Genomic DNA, 20,268 nt, shown 5'->3' on the forward strand with positions numbered 1-20,268 from the left:
CCATGTCTACGAGCATAGCATGGCAGTATGAGCATAACGTAAAAGTAACTCCCAAGGTTTGAATGCAGGACAATGGGTACTACCTCATCAACTACTTCCCAATACCACATGTTATCAAATCCAAACCATGCAATGTTTCAGGGTGAAACTAATGCATAAAAATTGGGTATGAAAGGGATATGATCAAAGTGTGAACTTGCTTGTACTGTTGATGAAGAAGCTTCGAACTCAATACTCCTGATAGTTCTATTCGTCTCACTCCGTTCAATCTATCATAAGCAAGCAATGGTAACCACACATAAGCAATCACTCAAAAACATCGGAAAGAAAGAAGAATACAATTCGGAAAACTTCAAAACCAAGCAAATAACTCTTGCAACATAAAACAATTTATAACAGTACCAAAATTAAGTGAATTTGGCATTATCAGAAAGTTTAGGACAAGAGCTTCGACTTGCAAAAAGAATCGGCTCAAACGGAGTTATAAACCTCAAGTTACGATCAAAAGAAGATTCAAATTCAAATCTGTTTGAATTCAAATTTTAAACTTTTAAAAACATGTTTAAGTTGTTTATCTGGAGAGGGGATCATAACAAAGAATTTGGCGTTGGTTTCGTTGGATTTGGACAAGTGGGTAAAAAGTTGTGAGTGTTTGAAAACCAGGGGCTATACTTCAATTAAAATAGTTACAAACGGGTCCCTGGCCACAAAAACAAATCTAATATGTGAACGTTCGCTGTCGAGGCTTATATAGCGAAAACATCCACTACCAACGCTAAACGAATGAATGTTCGTTCGCTAAACATACCGGTTTGAAAATAAAAAAATGAAACGTGGATCTAATCCGGACCGTCTAACCTAGATCTAACGGATGAGGGAGGAGTTGGGAGGTACCGCGGCGGTGGAGGTCGACATCGCCGGAGAAGAAGGCCGCGGCGGCTAGGGCGTCGAGGGGACAGCTGCTCCGGTAGTCATCCGGCATGGCAGAGGGGTCAGGGAGAAGAGGCGCGACGGGGGGACTCTGAAGGTGGTGGTGGCGTCGAGCGTAGGCGGCGGTGGAGCGCGGTGCAACGGCGACGGATCTCGTCGGAGCTTGGACTCCGGCGAGGGTGTGCGGGACGTGGGGGTGAGGGCGGCTGCGGTTTGGGGGAAAAGAGGCCGGGGTCGGGGCTTTATAGGACGCGAGGCTTCGGCAAGGGGCAAGGCGAGGGGACGGTGTCCCTTTCGGACACGGCGGCGGCCGGCGAGTCATGCTGGAGACGGACTCAAGTCGCGAGGGGACGGACCCGACAGGTGGGTCCCACCTGTCGGTGGCTGAGCGAGGCGGCGGCCGACCGCAGGCGCGAGCGGGCGAGTGGAGCGGAGCAGCTTCGGGCGCGGCTGGGCTTCGGCTGGGCACTGGGCCGTGGCCTGGCCTGGGAGCTGGGTCGGCCGAGTCGACGGGAGATAAGAAGTTTTTTTTAACAAACACATTGTTTTTTTCAGACAATAAATAAAAGTAATTATATAGGCATATAATCTATCAAAGTTTTCAGAAAACGAGTTTCTACAACATGAACATTTTTCTAGTATCAAATAAAATCCACAAAATTTTAAATAAAGCAAAGAGTGCTTCTGCTACAATAAAACCTCATAAAAATCATTTTAAAAATACCAAAATGACTTCAAATTTATTTCTCTCCATTTTTCCACTGTAGGGAATCATTTTACCCTAATTTCCATATATTTTATTTTTGGAGAAAAATAATTTGAATAAAACCCAAATAACTCCCAATTGAAAATAATTTCAAAAGGACTTTAAATTGGATTTCTTTTAAACTCCCAACTCATATTTCATATGTTTTGAAGAAGTCATTTTATCTTCTCTCATGAAAATCATTGAGTTGCTTAAAGTTTATGAATATGAAAATATTTCCAAATGGAACTCGAATCTTTTCAAAACCCTTTTCATTTATTTAAATGGAAAAAGTAATGTCATCTTCTCTGTAGAGTTTTGTGATGAAAAGAATTTGAATTCAAGGAGATCAGAAAGCAAAGTGAAAGTTTTTGGGAAAGTCATATTATTCCCTCTCATTTAACTTTCAAAAAGTTTCAAGTTTCACTCAGTTTCACACAAGCAATCATACAATCAATCAAAACTATCTATTTAATATAACATTCCAAAATTTAGAATTTTGGGATGTTACAAAGTGCTTCAGCATCTTGCTCCTCTCGGTGTTGGCGCGCCCGCTCTTCCTCTTGTTGGCGTTGGTGTTGCCTTTCTTGTGCTTCCATAAAGGTAGCTTGGTTTTGGCGATGTCGATGTTCTTGCGCTAGAAGTTGCTTTTCAGGATCGATGCCGTGAAGAGGATTGCGGTTTGCTTGACAGTTTTGGCGCGCGGCTCATTGAAGAGTGTTAGATGTCGGAGTACTTGAGCCGGAGATGGTGTCGTCGGAATGTCGACTCGAGTGGCTCTGTCTTGAGTAGGATGACAAGGTAGAAGAGCGGTTGCCCAACAAGGCACGAATCTCATCCATTCTTGCATTGCCCTCTTGTTTTGGTTTGTCGAGCTTGTTGTCGAAGTAGTCTCTCGTACGTTTCTTGGAGAGGCATAAGTCAGTGGCGAGATTGTCGATGCGGTCGATCATTGCTTGTTGTTCTTGATGCAAAGCTCGTTGTGCACCAAAGAGGTGTATCTTGGTGACGTAGGAGGTCATGTCGTCGTCTTGCTCGATGAAGAGTGGGTTGGTAGAAGAACTCGGCATATCCATCATGTGGAAGTGGTAGTGAGTAGGAAAATGAGAGAACAAAACCAAAGTTACCTTTCCGAAGATTGTGGATGTAACAAGTACGATCTCACGTGATGCTATAATAGTAAAATTGGTACCGGGTATTGTTTATCACACCTACAAGTAAAAGGCTTATGGAGGAGCTCAGTTAGGAAGTGGCACAAATAATTCAAGCAAATGTTAGTAAAGATATTGAAAAAGTTGAAAAGATTCACAAATGGCAAGTAAGACAAATATATCAAACCCAAGTATATCACTAGGAGCACACACATGGAAGATAAATGGGACCCGCACAACCAAGGGGTGAGCTCTAAGATGTGGAACCACAGAAAATGCTCTTGTTGTATGGATACTAGAGAGACGCTAGCTCGATTGCTCTAATGGGCTGGATACACTAGTGCACCAACCTAAAGAGAAATGGGTCATCTCACTATCCCAAGTATGCTTATGTATATATGAACCAAGATGATGAAATAGGTAAAGTGGCTCGATGCTATTGCTTACAAGCTCTTGCTTTTCTTCCTTCTTTTTCTTAAAAGCTTTTCTTCTTCTTTTTTGACTATGCCACAATGCTTGATATACGAGCCACAATGCGAGGTAACAAGTAGTATATGCACAGGAGAGACGTAACACTAATGTTTCACTAAACGCATGGCCCGGCAATACTCAACAAGCTAGTCTCAATGGGTAAGCTACACAAAGGAGTCTCGCAGCTATCAAGGTAATGGCAAGGGTAAGACAATGGTGTCGTCGAGATTACCGTCAATGGTTTGTCGTGTGTAAGCAAGGACGGATGATGATGAATGATGATGACTTGGCTGTAGTCGATGTGGAGTCTTAGTCAATGATCGAGTGGCGTTGATGATGATGTCGAATCGTGCCTAAGTAGCTGAAACACCTTAGGAAACGACAGAAACCGCAGCCCAAAACTCAAACAACCACAAGAAGTATTGGGGAAGAACACAAGTGGTGGTGGGGAAATAAAATGACGCAAAACAGAAAATGGCCAAAAGGCTCTGGATGGTCCGTGCGCACAGGGTAAGTGAGGCCTATGTGCACGGGGTCCGATGGCCCGTGTGCACGGGGTCCTCGGGAAGCAGATAAAAAGATTCGGATCTGTGGTGATTTCCAAAGTTGAGACCAAATTCGATGGATGGAAGTATGGGGAAGATGGTAGGGGGTAGATCCACTTGCCAAACACCAAATTCGTGGATCAAATCAACCAAATCTCACAAGATCCAACAAGCTGCAAGAAAATTTTCGGGGCTATTTTTGGTGGGGATTTTTGAATTAGGACAAAAAAAAATCTAGCTAGAAAGTGGTGGGTAGGGACTCCAAGATGTGAATCAACCTTGCTCATGATACCAACATGTTGTAGGGTGAAACCCTAAGATGGATCTTTTCACACTTGGAGAGGGAAAAGGGAGATGAACACCAAGAACGCAAAGAGGAAATCACTCCAACAATACCCAATTACACATCCACTAGAATAGCAAACACAAGATCCACAAGTTCACAAACACAATCAAAGGAAAGATACAATGATAGAGTTCTTCCCACTCCTTGGAGATGAGGTCTTGATGATGGTAGTCTTCTCCAAGAGGAGGTCTTGACATGCACAAGTGGATCCTCTCCTAAGAGGTCTTAAGAGGCCTTGATCTCCAGTGGAGGTGGTAGAAGGAGCAAAGCTCTCAAATTCACATCTATGTCTTTGCTAACCCTAAACATAACCCTAGGTACAGAATATATAGACTTGGGGTCGAAGTGGATGAGGAGGGGCTCAAACAGGAGATCACAGCCGGCCGTCCTGGAGAACCTGTGCACACAGGGTTAGTTGGGCCTGTGCGCACGGGGGTCCCATGTGCATGGTACACGCCCGTGCGCACGGGGTGCTACAGCTCCAACTCTCTTTGTAGCCCGTGGGCACGGGGTCTCGGGGGCCCATGCGCACGGGGTCACCTGGGACTTCTAGTGCTGCTGCTGTTTGGCTCCTTCCTCCTTCGTGTGGCCTTGGGATGGTTCTCCTTGCACTTGGTGGTGTTCCTTGTCTGATTGGAAGGGTCCCTCTTTGTACCTAATGATGCATAGGGTATTTTGGTGAGGTAGCAACCAAATCTCATTCGAGTTCAAGTGCAAGTCAAGTAGGAAGGAGTTCACCTTGATTTCCATTATGCATGCTCGAGCTCTTGTCATAGGTCCACGTGGGGCTTGATGTGTTGGTGTAGAATCCATGGGGATGATGGAAGGATGCTCCGCATCATTATGGCTCATCATCAATCCTATTGACCCTCCATTTCTGTCTGATGCTATCGTGCACGATGGCATTGTTTACGCGCGACACACAGATTTGTTGCATATATTGGTGGAATCTATCACTGTGTAATTGTTCTATCTCATCTCATCTTTACCTTATGAATATGATTGCTTGTTGATTGTTAGAAATTTAGAATAAATAGTATGTTTATAACCACATCATTGCTATATGTTCCTCTCATTTCCTAGATTTTTATGACCACACATGTTATTGTTAGATTTGATGTGAGAACAATTGGCATCTAATGATAGTTAGAATAGATATTATGAGTATAACCTCATAATTGCTATATGTTACTCTCATTTCCAAGATTTTTATAACCACACATGTTATTGTTAGAGTTGATATGAGAACAGTTGTAACTACTATGGTAGAATATGAGTGGGCCCTGGCATAGCTATTTTCCTCTCATTTTTACATGATGTTTGAACCATGACATGTTGCTAGAATATAAAAGCCATTGGCTTAATTTTTTAACTAGTGGTATGCTTATGACCACGACATTGCATTTCTCTGGCTATGATCTATGTCACTGTTATAATAATCTTAATACCACACATACTCTGAACATTATCGTGTATTTTTGTCCTCTGGGTCTCCAATTTGATTTGTTGCAGCAGATGCAAATGCGCCGGCCTTCATAATTCCAGGACTTGGAAATATACAAGTCAATGGGTGGTCGTTTATCGCTCGTTCAACTGACGGTGGGCATTTGATGCTCATTCGTATGTACCAAATTGACCAAACCATTTCATCAAACCACATGTAGTACAATGCCTGGGGCATTTGCGACTGTGATGGCTATGGCTCCTTCATGTCCAAGAAAGATCCCAGCTCCGTTGGGCCAGGCGTATTCAATTGGAGGTGAGTTTACAGCCTCGGCAACCACTCCATGTTCCTCGGGATCAATTATCCGATCATCCAACCAATCATCAATCATATCACCGACGATGATTACCATGCTATGCAACTTCCATTTGCGAGGGGGAACTGTGTTTACACATCGTACCATGGATTTCATGAATCACCATATCCAAAGATTTGTCGACACAGCTTGTTGCCAGATGATCTTTAGTGTGTGAAAGGCATCAAGCTTCCAAGCGATGAATGGCTTGCAAACCCGACATGCAGCGATGTGGTTCATGCCAACAACAAATATGCACAACTTGATTCGTAGTGATATCTAGACCGAGCCATGTATCCTGCTACTATAGCATGACCCTCTTTCGTTGGATATTATGTACTATAGTTAGTTTGAAGGATAGATACCTGGGATCAAGTGCATCCTAACACACCTGCATAGCATGATCAAGTGCATCCTAAAGCACCTGCATAGCATGTACTGATAATGATGATGGAGATGTTGTGCAAAAGCCATATATATCAATTAGGCTTCAAGTGTGTACTTGTTGATGAAAGTGTTGTCCAATGGGAATTATATTTTGTATTACTCATGTAGCCTACAAAGTCTGTTGCACATCCTTGTAACTTCGTACTCCATTTCTAAATTTTTAGTACTAGTAGTCTTCTATACTGTATATTGCGCTACTCGTACTACTACCTATCTCCTGGTTTATTGGCCCCCTTCGTCTATTTGTGTCAAATTTTGACCATGAATTTAACTAACTAAATGTTAATGCATGTCATAAAAAATTATGTCGTTGGATTCATATTTCAACATTGTTTCCTATGGTATAATTTTCGGTGACATGCATTGACATTTTGTTAGTTAAACCTATGGTTAAAATGTGACACTAAATACATCTAGTAAGTAGTACTTGTATACGTCAGTCAAATTATTCATCATGTCATCACACTGAATTGACGTGACAACACGCTCCAAGTGAGGTGACACAAGAGTCCCAGCGGCGTGTTCGGTTCACCAAAGTGAGCCTCACCCCTCTCGTAGTACAATATCACTCTCCCATTCTCTAAAAAATAACTCTCCCATTATCTACAAAATCACTCTCCCATTCTCTACCGGTTTCCCCGCTGCCGAGCCCCCGCCTTGTTCCGATCCAGTTGGTATGATGAGCGATGAGCTATTGGAGCTGCTATACTTCATTGCAAGTAGTCAAAAGGAAGACGCTGAAAAAATTTATCTCAATAAGGATGCTTTTCAAGCTAGCCGAATGAAGGAAGAAACCAGCAAGGCCGCTCCTATGAGTATTCGTCCTATCGCCCTATATGATGTTCGATCTTTTGGGGGTTTTCAAGTCTTTAGAGTATGCATGTAGCAATGAAGCCGAGACCCCAGTTTGTTTGGGTATTGTGGACTTCATATTTCGAGTAGCACTTATGTGTTGAAATCTTTCATCATTTACTTAAACAGTTGATTGGTCATACATTGAGTAGCATTTAACTGGAATTAACCGATTCAAGTGCAAGAAGGATTGGTCGATGCTCTCGGCTGGCGTCAAGTTCGATCCCACGGATCAGGAGCTGATCGAGCACCTTGAGGCCAAAGTGAGTGCTGACAGCGTGAGATATCACCCTCTCATCGATTTGTTCATACCAACCATCGACAGCGAGCACAGCATATGCTACACCCATCCCGAGAAACTTCCAGGTGAGACACCGATCGGCCATCTATTTGCACAAATATATTCCTTTATTTATACCTCTATTTTCTTTTTAGACGCAGGCCTAGTGAAGCAATTACAATTTGACAGTATAAAAAGTGAAGCAAGTGACTGCAACATGCCAAAGATGTTATGAAAATGCCAACTATGTACCCTAAAACTTGTATTCGTCAATACTGCAGGTATCACATTGAGTGTCCTAAGCAAGCATTTTTTTTCCAGAGCAACTCCAGGATGTTCAAAAGGGGCATGCGGACGCGTCGCAAGATACAGTCGGGTTGCGGCATGCATGCAATGTGGCACAAGACCGGGAATACCTTGCCGGTGATGGTCAACGGTCGACAGATGAGCAGCAAAAAGGTTCTGGTGCTGCACACCAACAAGAACTTCGACCAACAGAGAACCAACTGGCTGATGCAACAGTACCACCTTGGGGACCTGGAGCAAGAGAATGAGTGGGAGTTGGTCGTCTGCAAGATTTTCTACCAGACGAACACTAGGGCCAAGACTAAAAAGATTATAAATTAGTTTCGTATTGGTACTTGTTCTACCTGGTCGTCTGCAAGTTGGTATCGTTGTTAAGGATCTTTCGGTATGAACTTGGCATTTGCTTCCAAACATCATGTCGAGGGTCGACATGGATATAAAGCTGAATCATTTGTTTTGAAATGAATATTCAGGCAACTGGTTTATTTTTTGATGGGTAGCATAAACACATGTCATTTGAATTCCTAGTTCTCCAACAAAATTACATCTTCGAGTATGCACGGGATCCTTCCGGTTTCATAGGCTGATAGTTGGACGCATCACGTCGGGACTGGGCTGTGGCACGCCAAGCCCAGCTGCAAATTGTTAAAAGAGAGGAGCAATGGATTTGTGCCTTCCAGAACAGTAAAGTGTCGCGACCTCAATCGCGTGAAGCGCCTCCCATGGACTCAAAAAAGGCATAGTTGGTTATTTTTAGTTGAAATATGTAAAATGTTCCATAATAAAAATGTAAAATGCAATGAATTTAGTCTGGTTTCATTGAAAATCATCTGATTTGCACGAAATTCGTCTGTGGAACCACAAGACATGTCCATATAGAGCCTAACTGTATGGAACCAACAGGTCCATGGCCATACGCAAGCAAGTGCATGCATTTATTATCACGATGGAAGAATAATGTTCATGTCTAAGATGGTGAAACCCTTGAAAGTTTCAAGGTAGTCACAATAAACGAGATAATTCTACAAGTACACACTGATAACTGAGATCCCATAGGTATATTGTTTTTTCGGATCGAGCAACTATCAACTGGGCTGTAGACTACCCAGGCTTGATTTTGTTTTTAATAGGCCTAGCCCATGAAGACAATGGGGCACAAAGATCCAATAGGAATCAACTAGCCTCTGGCCCACCATGCTTAGTTCTATTTTCTCTTAGAACATCCGCAAGCAGATTTGTTACTGAAGAAAACGCACAGCCCAATTCTATTTTCCTCTAAAAATGCCATGTCCTACTTCGGTTTTCTGATCTCTACCTATAGTTTTACTAGTTCATATATATTTATTATTATATTTAAAATAGTAAAGTTCCCTTTTCATCTTCACATCCTTTTTCCCTCCCATCATTGATTTTTTTACCACTGGTTTTCCCTAAAACCAACTCAATTGTCCTACGTCTTATTAGCTTACAAAAATAAAAAATATTTTATTTGGCAAATCAATAAGTTCTTAAAAAATAAATGTTTATCATTTCTGGATTAAAACATTTCAGACTCCACCGAAATATGAAAAATTAGGTTGAACTTTTTGAGCATGGTCCTGGGCAGAAAATGGGTTGTAATAAATTCCTTAAGAATTAGCAAATGAGCTACAAATTATTAAAAAAATAGCAAATGGGCTCTATGTTATCTGCCACAGATTTAGAGGCTGACTTGTGGGCCTACTGAGTTCATTCGTACACAAGGTTCTCAAAAAAAGAAACTTAGTCAACAATCGACTCTACGAGCGTCAGACCATTAGATGTTAATCCAACGACAATTGTGCTTCTTCAGTCTCTGATCATCCTGCTCCAGCCGCCCAAACCAGCACCGGCGGAACTTCCTGCTCCCGCCTCCCATGGTCGGTTGTGCTACTGATTCCTCCATTTTGCGTCATGCTTTAATATTGATATTTATTGCATTATGGGCTATTATTACTCATTATGTCACAATACTTATGCCTTTTCTCTCTTATTTTACAAGGTTTACACGAAGAGGGAGAATGCCGGCAGCTAGAAGTCTGGGCTGGAAAAGGAGCAAATATTAAAGACCTATTCTGCACAACTCCAAAAGTCCTAAAACTCCACGGAAGTTATTTTTGGAATTAATAAAAATACTGAGCGAAGAAAATACCAGAGGGGGTCCACCCACCGTCCACGAGGGTGGGGGCGCGCCCTACCCCCTGGGCACGCCCCCTACCTCGTGGGCCACCTAGCAGGCCTCCGATGCCCATCTTTTGCTCTATGAAGTCTTTTACCATGGAAAAAATCAGAAGGAAGCTTTCGGGACGAAACACCGCCACCACGAGGCGGAACCTTGGTGGAACCAATCTAGGGCTCCGGTGGAGCTGTTCTGCCGGGGAAACATCTCTCCGGGAGGGGGAAATCATCACCATCGTCATCACCATCGATCCTCTCAGCGGGAGGGGGTCAATCTCCATTAACATCTTCACTAGCACCATCTCCCCTAAAACCCTAGTTCATCTCTTGTATCCAATCTCTGTCCCAAAACCTCAGATTCGTACCTGTGGGTTGCTAGTAGTGTTGATTACTCCTTGTAGTTGATGCTAGTTGGTTTATTTGGTGGAAGATCATATGTTCAGATCCTATATGCATATTAATACCCCTCTGATTATGAACATGAATATGATTTGTGAGTAGTTACGTTTGTTCCTGAGGACATGGGAGAAGTCTTGCTATAAGTAGTCATGTGAATTTGGTATTCGTTTGATATTTTGATGAGATGTATGTTGTATCTCTTCTAGTGGTGTTATGTGAACGTCGACTACATGACACTTAACCATTGTTTGGGCCTAGAGGAAGGCATTGGGAAGTAATAAGTAGATGATGGGTTGGTAGAGTGATAGAAGCTTAAACCCTAGTTTATGAGTTGCTTCTTAAGGGGCTGATTTGGATCCATATGTTTCATGCTATGGTTAGGTTCACCTTAATACTTCTTTTGTAGTTGCGGACGCTTGCAATAGGGGTTAATCATAAGTGGGATGCTTGTCCAAGAAAGGGCAGTACCCAAGCACCGGTCCACCCACATACCAAATTATCAAAGTAACGAGCGTGAATCATGTGAGCGTGATGAAAACTAGCTTGACGATAATTCCCATGTGTCCTTGGGAGCATTTTCCTTCATATAAGAATTTGTCCAGGCTTGTTCTTTGCTACAAAAAGGATTGGGCCACCTTGCTGCACCTTGTTTACTTTTGTTGTTTGTTACCCGTTACGAATTACCTTATCACAAAACTATTTGTTACCGATAATTTCTGTGCTTGCAGAGAATACCTTACTGAAAACCGCTTGTCATTTCCTTTTGCTCCTCCTTGGGTTTGACACTCTTACTTATCGAAAGGACGATGATAGATCCCCTACACTTGTGGGTCATCAGCTACCGGGAAGGCCTCATGGCCCCACCCTGCCTGGCCATCCTCTACTCACCCACACCTCCTGTTATTCTCCGGCAACGGCAGCCTCACACTGCAGCCGAACGAGTAAACCCTCGAACCTCCTCCGCGCGGGAAACAACTGCCGAGTCTTCCTCGACTCCGGGTCGTTCCCTTACTTGGCCTCACCATCGTCTCACTAGCCATGGAGCATTGGAGGCTAACCAGATAATATGGAATCGGAAGGATCTGGTCGGATTCGACGTAGTCGAATCCGAGTCGAGGTAAGGTCCGAGTCGGACAGACCCAACTATGAGATGCAGCGATATGTCATTTGTGAGTCTATAGTACAACATGCGTTCTATGTCCTAAGACCTGAGCTGACCCATGTACTCGAGATGGTGACATACTTGCTTTGGGCTGACCAAACGCTACTCCGTGACTGGCTAGTTACAAAGGTAGGTTTCGGGCTTGTTCAGACCCATGCTGCGAGATGTGGTCGAGCAAGATGGGATTTGCCCCTCCGATTAGGAGAGATATACTCTGGGCCCCTCGTGTGATCTCACTAAGAGAAGCATGGCCATCCGACAAGGATTATGAGATAATCCGGATAGTGGTCGGTATCACTGGAATGAGAAAGAGGTCAGGCTAGCACAAGGATGACAGTCTTGCCTTGAGCCCGACAACATATATCATGCGGCAAAGGGAACAAATGTGTGACACGTTGTACAGGTTCGCCTAACCAGCTTCATAGTCTGCTTGGTGGTCGGCACGCCCTGCTAGAGGCAACTACCAATCGTGGAGGCCGGAGTTGATCCGAACTGTGACCAAGACAACTTGAACCTAAGGGGCTGCGCGCTTAAGGGAAGGAACCTACGAGGTCGGTTCAGAGGACACTGGTCGGATGTGATCCGAGCTGGACTTGGAACGCGGCCGAGTAGACTTTGGGCTTTAGAGTCCATGCGAGGCCCAAGTGTTGAGCCCGTGATGGACGCCTATATAAAGTGGAGGTGCAGCACACTCATTTGGTTGATCGCTTCGGCGCTGTCATTAGGGTTTGCATGTGTTGCGAATAGCCACCTGTACTCACCCCCGACTGTGTGATCGGACCTAGCAGTCCGCCGCACGGTGTTCCTCCTGCACACGCGGATACCGTTAGAGGCGGTGCACTTGCGCCGCTCTGGCGAACTTGTACGTGGGATCGTACAATCGGCTGTTCGAGGGAGATCGGACGAGGAGGAGATGATCCACGTGGACGCGCTACCTCAACTCTATTTCCGCTGCACGGCACTGCGCGTCTAGTGCTAACAATTTGTGATCCATTCCCATAGCATGTTCCTGGTTGTTCTGCGCGTAGGAAAATTTTAATTTGCAGTCGATGCACCCTATCGTAGAACCCAACGGTGGTATCAGAGCCTCTGCTATAGGATTTGGATTCAGATCGTATGCATATTAGATATGTGGAGACAGCAGATGAGATCTGTTGTCCTTGATGAGATCAGCTATGTGCATGGTTAATGAGATCAATTGCACATGGGGATTGAAGAGGCTATGTTTTCTAATGATCGGAGTCGCTGAGGTCGTGACACAACCTACACCTATCGGTCGGTATCCGCCATCGGGGTTTACAGTGAAATGTAAACCCGAATCGGGCTCGCGATGATCGATAAGATCGGTCAGATCAGAAAATTCGGCATGATCGGAGTTCAGATGTGATCTGTGATTTCCGAAAATGTCGTGTGCGTAGTATCTGATGGGACCGCCGTGTGCGTAGCACCGTGTATTTCGTACCCGACACACAAATCGGTAGAATGTGATTCTATGCATAACTTTGTTTTGCAGGGTTTGGTGTGAATAGTATGGCTCATGTGTATGTGATGCATGTATGTAAATTATACATGGCCTGTGTGTCATGTTTGTCAGCCGGCAGGACCCAAAGTGTTGTCATTATATTGTATAACGACCTGCGTGTCGACTTGTGACTCTATGTAAAATTCATTACTAGTTGTAGTAGTTGGATAATAGAGATCAGGTTGGTGGCTTGGCGCTCCGGCGTGACAAACAAGATGGAGTTCCTAGATGGTCATCGGAGTCGGAGCCGACCTGGAAGAACGTCCATGAAGGAGCCATACTATTTCACAATATGTGTTTATTTGTGATTGTTATGCTTCTTTGTTTCTATGCATGTTAGAATGGTAGAAAGATCCCTCATGAATATCAAGTAAATTGCCATTCCCGATGTTGCGCCTTCGCACATCAAGTACGTCTAGTAGTGGGCTCATAAAATTGGGGTGCTACTAGGTGTCCTTGAACTGAAGGGTTCATGTCGGACATAGACATGCACTGCATCAGGTTAACTTGACAAGGATATCAAAATAGTTTTGGGCCTTGTGGCAAAGAAGGTTGGGAGCCGGGGTATGATATACCTTCCTGACCGATAGGAGTCGTATAGAGATACGATTAGAAAGGAGTTGCTTACCGGATAGGTATGTTGGCTAGTAGTGATGCTAAAGCTCACTAGTCGCATGCGCTAGTCGGATCCTGAATCACTCAGAGTTTGCGAAGGGATGCTGACTTCAGTGTGAGTATTTCTGTTTAGGCTTGAATTACTCTACATAAACACATTGCTTAGTGATTGCATATTTTCTGTTGTAGATCAATGGCTCCACCTGCTCAACCCAACTTTGCATTGAAATCAATTCTGGAAAAGGATAAACTGAATGGAACAAACTTTACCACCTGGTATAGAAATCTGAGAATTGTTCTCAAGCATGATAAAAAGGAACATGTTCTAGAGGATCCACTTCCAGAGGAACCTGCCGGTAATGCTAATGCTAGAACTAAGAATGCCTACCAGAAAATCGTTGATGAATCAACGGAGATCAGCTGTCTGATGCTGGCTTGTATAGAGCCTGATTTGCAACAGCATTTTGAAAATGTTGAAGCTTACGATATGATCGAGAGTCTCAAGAGCATGTTTCAGACACAGGCTAGGACCGAAAGGTTCAACGTCTGGCGATCCTTGATGGATTGTAAGCTGAAGGAAGGTGATCCACTGAGCCCACATGTGATCAAGATGATCGGATATGTGCAAGCTTTGGATCGGTTCGGCTTCCCACTCTTGGATGAGCTTGCTACAGATGCAGTTTTGGGTTCTCTTCCGCCCAGCTATGGGATGTTCATCTCGAACTATCATATGCATGGCATGGATAAGAAGCTCACTGAATTGCATGGGATGCTCAAGGTGGCAGAGCGGGATATTAAGAAAGGAATGCATCAACTGTTGATGGTGCAGAAATCGGCTAAGTTCAAGAAGAGTTGGTCCAAGAAAAAGGCTAAGGCAAAGGGCACGGAGACTGTAACCTCCGCCGCTGCGCCGAATTCTGGACCAGAATCGAAGACCGTTTGCTATAACTGCGAGGAGACCGGTCACTGGAAGAGGAACTGTAGCAAGTAGCTTGCAGAGCATGGCAAGAAGGCCGGAAATGCTTCTTCGGGCAAAGGTACACTTGTTGCATATGTTATAGACATTTACCTTGCTGACATACCTAGTAGCTCTTGGGTATTTGATACCAGATCAGTTGTTCATATTTGCAACTCGATGCAGGGGCTGGTAAGAACTAGGCGTGTGGCACAAGGGGAAATTGACATCAGGGTCGGCAACAAAGCAAGAGTTGTTGCGTTGGAGGTCGGCATGATGCAGCTCCAGCTTCCTTCCGGATTCATTATGGAATTGAATAATTGTTATTACATTCCTGCACCTAGTCGGAACATTATTTTTGCCTCATGTTTGATGAGTCAAGGTTATGAATTCAATTTAAAGGACAATGGTTGTTTGATATTTTTGAATGGTATGTTCCACGGCTATGCACCCATTGTTGATGGGCTATTTATATTTAATCTAGAACATGAACCGGTCTATAACGTGAATGTCAAGAGGCATAAGCCTAATGAGATAAATCCGACATACTTCTGACATTGCCGGCTTGGACACATTAGTCTGAAACTCATGAAGAAGCTCCATGATGATGGGCTCCTAACTTTGTCTGACTTTGAGTCGTTCGAGACATGTGAATCATGCTTGCTCAGCAAGATGACTAAGTCTCCATTCGCAAAGAGTTGTGAGAGGGCGTCCGGGCTATTGGAACTTATACATAGTGATGTGTATGGTCCAATGAGCACAACTGCCAGAGGTGGCTATCAGTACTTCGTGACTTTTACCGATGACTTGAGTGGATATGGATATATCTATTTGATTAGGCACAAGTCGGAAACTTTTGAAAAGTTCAAAGAGTTTCAGAACAAGGTTGAGAATCAGCTCAGCAACACTATAAAGCTTCTGAGATCTGATCGTGGAGGTGAGTATATGAGCCAGGAGTTTGATGATTATCTGAAAATTCGAGGTATAGTACCTCATCTCACACCTCCGGGTACGCCACAGAGAAACGGCGTGTCGAAACGGAGGAATAGGACCTTGTTGGACATGGTTTGGTCAATGATGAGCAAATCGGATTTACCCTTGTCATTCTGGGGATACTCTCTAGAAACTGCAGCTTTCACACTTAACAGGGTACCATCAAAATCCGTAGACAAGACACCACATGAGATGTGGACCGGGAAGAGTCCCAGTTTGTCTTTTCTAAAGATTTGGGGTTGTGAAGCATTTGTCAAGCGACTTATGTCAGACAAGCTTACACCCAAGTCGGATAAATGCATATTTGTGGGATATCCGAGGGAAACCTTGGGATATAGCTTCTACAACCGGGAAGAGAACAAAGTGTTTGTTGCTTGGAACGGGGTTTTCCTTGATAAAGAGTTTCTCAGTCGGGAGGCCAATGGGAGGACGGTCCGACTCGAAGAAATTGGAGGACCACTCGGAGACGGCTCGGCTGGTGATGAGATCATACCGGAGTCAGGCAGGGAACCCGTAGTGGAAGCAGCACCGGAACCACAGAGGTCGGAAAGATTGCGCAGAGTGTGTGATGTATTGTTGCTAGAAAGGGACGAGTCGGTCACGTATGCGGAAGATTGTGAGCCCAGATTTCGAGGCATGGCTGGAGGCCATGAGATCCGAGTTAAAGTCCATGGATGAGAATCAAGTCTGGGACTTGGTTGATCCGTTGCCTGGCGTAACGGCCATTGGTTGCAAATGGGTCTTTAATAAGAAAACCAATGTGGATGGAAATGTTCAGATCCACAAAGCTTGGCTTGTCGCTAAGTGTTATGGACAAGTTCAAGGAATTGACTACGACGAGACTTACTCGCCGGTAGAGATGCTGAAGTCGGTGAGGATCGTACTAGCTATAGCTGCATATTTGATTACGAGATATGGCAGATGGATGTCAAAACGGCTTTCCTTTACGGAAATTTAATTGAGGACGTGTATATGATACAGCCCGAGGGTTTTGTTGATCCGACTAGCGCTAGTAAGGTATGAAAGCTCAAGAGATCCATTTATGGGTTGAGGCAAGCATCTCGGAGGTGGAATATTTGTTTTGATGAGGTCGTCACTGGTCTCGGTTTCATCAAAAGCGAAGAGGACGCTTTTTTATTCAAGAAGTTAAGTGGGAGCTCGATTGTGTTTTTGATCTTGTATGTGGAAGACATACTACTGATCGGAAATGATGTTTCAATGCTAAACTCAGTCAAGGATTCATTGAATGGCAAGTTTTCGATGAAAGACCTTGGTGAGGCATTGTATATGTTAGGCATTAAGATCTATAGAGATAGACCGAGGAGGCTACTCGGCTTAAGCCAGAGCAGGTACATAGATAAAGTGTTGAAGCGGTTCAACATGAGTGAGGAGAAGAAAGGGTTCTTGCCACTCTCACATGGTATAAGGCTAAGCGAGACTCAGAGTCCTTCGACATGTGATGAGCGAAGTACGATGACTAGGCCTCTGTATGCCTCGGCAATCGGATCCATCATGTATGCCATGATATGTACAATGCCTGATGTTGCTTTTGCAATAAGCCTAACAAGCAGATACCAGGTCAACCCAGGTGAGAGTCACTGGGCAGCGGTAAAGACTATTTTAAAGTACCTGAAAAGGACTAAAGAGATGTTCCTAGTTTATGGAGGTGAGGAGGAGCTCTTCGTAAGGGGTTACGCTGATGCTAGTTTCCAAACCGACAGAGATGATTGTTGATCACAGTCCAGATTTGTGTACGTCCTTAACAGAGGGGCAGTGCACTAGATGAGTTCCAAGCAGGATACGGTGGCCGATTCTACCACAGAAGCCGAATACATTGCGGCTTGTGAAGCTGCAAAGGAAGGTGTTTGGATCTGGCATTTTTTGGATGATCTTGGTATTTTCCCAGCCTCGATGAAACCGTTGGACTTATATTGTGATAATTCTGGTGCCATCGCACAAGCCAAGGAGCCGAGGAATCACCACAAGGTCAGACACATTGATCGAAAATATCACCTGATATGAAAGATCGTAAAGAATGGTGATGTAGAGTTATGCAAGATTCACACGGATGCAAATGTTGCAGATCCGTTGACTAAGCCGCTTCCACAACCCAAGCATGAGGGGCACGAGCTATGGGCATTTGATGTCTATTTGATTGACTCTAGTGCAAGTGGGAGACTGTTGGAGATATGCCCTAGAGGCAATCATGTATGATGATATTTCCTATGTGTTTACGAATAAAGATAGTCCTTGGATGTAATCAATGTACTTGTTGGCAAGTACGTGACTTGTCTGTGAGATCTTGTGTTGTATGATACATCCTAAATAGTCCCTAGTCACAAGTGACATGTGGGCACACCTCGGACTAGACTAGCATATGACACGGTGGATGACTCAGTCTCACTAGCCATGGAGCATTGGATGTTAACCGGATAATATGGACTCGGAAGGATATGGTCGGATTCGACGTAGTCGAATCCGAGTCGAGATAAGGCCCGAGTCGGACAGACCCAACTATGAGACGCATCGATATGTCATTTATGAGTCTCTAGTACAACATACGTTCTATGTCCTAAGACCTGAGCTAACCCATGTAGTCGGGATGGTGACAGACTTGCTTTGGGCTAACCAAATGCTAATCCGTGACTGGGTAGTTACAAAGGTAGGTTTCGGGCTTGCCCAGACCCATGCTGCGAGACGTGGTCAAGCAAGATGGGATTTGCCCCTCCGATTAGGAGAGATATACTCTGGGGCCCTCGTGTGATCTGACTAAGAGAAGCATGGCCATGCGACAAGGATTATGAGATAATCCGGATAGTGGTCGGTATCACTAGAACGAGAAAGAGGTCGGGCTAGCACAAGGATGACAGTCTCGCCTTGAGCCCGACAACATATATCGTGCGACAAAGGGAACAGAAGTGTGATATGTTGTACAGGTTCGCCTAACCAGCTTCATATTCTGCTTGGTGGTCGGCACGCCTTGCTAGAGGCAACTACCAACCGTGCAGGCCGGAGGTGATCCGAACTGTGACCAAGACGAGTTGAACCTAAGGGGTCGCGCGCTTAAGGGAAGGAACCTACGAGGTTGGTTCGGAGGACACTAGTCGGATGTGATCCGAGCTGGACTTGGAATGTGACCGAGTAGACTTTGGGCTTTAGGGTCCATGCGAGGCCCAAGTGTTGAGCCCACAATGGACGCCTATAAAAAGTGGAGGTGCAGCACACTCATTTGTTTGATCGCTTCGGCGCTGTCATTAGGGTTTGCATGTGTTGCGAATAGCCACCTCCACTCGTCGCCGAGTGTGTGATCGGACCTAGTAGTCCACCGCACGGTGTTCCTCCTGCATGCGTGGATACCCTTAGAGGCGGTGCACTTGCGCCGCTCTGGCGAACTTGTACGTGGGATCGTACGATTGGCTGTTCGAGGGAGATCGGACGAGGAGGAGACGATCCACGCGGACGCACTACCTCAACTCTATTTCCGCTGCACGGCACTGCGCGTCTAGTGGTAATAATCTATGATCCATTCCTGTAGCATGTTCCTGGTTGTTCTGCGCGTAGGTAAATTTTAATTTGCAGTCGACGCACCCTACCGTAGAACCTAACACTTATTACGCGCAAAACAATAATTCCTCCACCCGACTGTGGGGACCCACCGGAAGTGCCTCCTTATTATGGGGAAAAAATGATTTTGCCCCTGACAGTTGGGACCCGCCAGCTATAACTTCGCATGCAAGGAAGTGCCTCCTTGTCCTCCCTGACAGCTAGGACGCACCCAGTCGAAGCGTACGTAACGTTTTATCTGTCTGGTCGCGAACATGTACATACATAGCAGTTGATCAGTCTCCCTACAGCAATGAACCATGGCCGAGTATGGGGCGGCACGTGTCGTACGTATAACCACGCTAAATAGAGTACACGTAGGTACAACCACGCTCCAAAAACGTACGTACGTACATACGGGCGGGGTCTCGAGCGCGTACTCACGCATACGTACGGCCAGGGCTCGTGTACATGGAAATGGCAGCAACGGCGCCGTGTTCATCTGCAGCCAACCGGCTGGGCCGGAATGAAGAAACAACATCGTGTTCATCGGGAGGCAATAGAATGCGTCGTGTTCATCGGGAGCCAACTGTCTTGGACGGAACAGCCGAAACAGGGTCTGGCGTACTGCAAAACAGAGGAAAACGGCCTTCTGCTCGAGCACGTACGGGGTCATGTTCATCGGGAAGGGTCTGGCATACCGCAAAATAGAGGAAACAACCTTCTGCTCGACCGGCTACGGTTGAAACGGGATCTTGTTGATTGGGAGGGGTTTGGTGTACAGCAAAACAGCGGAAACGGACTTCTGTTGGAGTGCTACGATCGGAACGGGGCTCCTGTTCATTGGGAGGGGTGTGGCGTACCAAAAAATGGGACTCCATGGGCTACTGTTCACCCACCGTCGACTTCCTCCAACCTCCACATGCTATTGTTCATCCACCGTGGCTTCCTCCTGCCTCCACGGGCTATTGTTCATCCATGGGCTATTTTTCATCCACGGGCTACTGTTCA

Source organism: Triticum dicoccoides, chromosome 5B (genome assembly GCF_002162155.2).
Source record: "Triticum dicoccoides isolate Atlit2015 ecotype Zavitan chromosome 5B, WEW_v2.0, whole genome shotgun sequence".
Classification (NCBI taxonomy): domain Eukaryota; kingdom Viridiplantae; phylum Streptophyta; class Magnoliopsida; order Poales; family Poaceae; genus Triticum; species Triticum dicoccoides.